The sequence below is a fragment of the Arachis ipaensis genome, chromosome B07, assembly GCF_000816755.2.
Source record: "Arachis ipaensis cultivar K30076 chromosome B07, Araip1.1, whole genome shotgun sequence".
Classification (NCBI taxonomy): domain Eukaryota; kingdom Viridiplantae; phylum Streptophyta; class Magnoliopsida; order Fabales; family Fabaceae; genus Arachis; species Arachis ipaensis.
In genome coordinates this window covers 85,390,397-85,391,036 of record NC_029791.2, presented here as the reverse complement: position 1 = coordinate 85,391,036, position 640 = coordinate 85,390,397, and positions in this window count along the sequence as shown.

Sequence of the window (640 nt, the reverse complement as noted above, 5' to 3'; positions counted from 1 at the left end):
TGCTTGATTCTCTGTCTTCTCTGTCCGAACTTCTTATCAGAATCAATATCTTGAAGCTCCACATAACCATATGGTGATACACTTGTAATCACATATGGTCCTCTCCGTCCTCTCCACAGTTTCCCGGGAAATAGCCTGAGCCTAGAGTTAAACAACAGAACCTTTTGTCCTGGTTCAAAGACTCTAGATGACAGCTTTCTGTCATGCCAACTTTTTGACTTCTCTTTATAAAGCTTGGCATTTTCGAAGGCAGTGAATCTGAATTCCTCTAGCTCATTCAGCTGGAGCAATCTTTTTTCTCCAGCTAGTTTGGCATCAAAGTTTAGGAATCTGGTTGCCCAGTAGGCCTTATGTTCCAGTTCTACGGGCAGGTGACAAGCCTTACCATACACAAGTTGGTACGGAGAGGTCCCTATAGGAGTCATGAATGCTGTTCTATAAGCCCACAGAGCATCATCCAAGCTTCGTGCCCAATCCTTTCTACGGGTACTTACAGTCCATTCCAGGATTCTTTTTAGTTCTCTGTTAGTGACTTCAGCTTGTCCATTTGTCTGCGAATGACATGGAGTTGCCACCTTATGACGAATCCCATACCGGACCATGGCAGAGTAAAGCTGTTTGTTGCAGAAGTGAGTGCCCC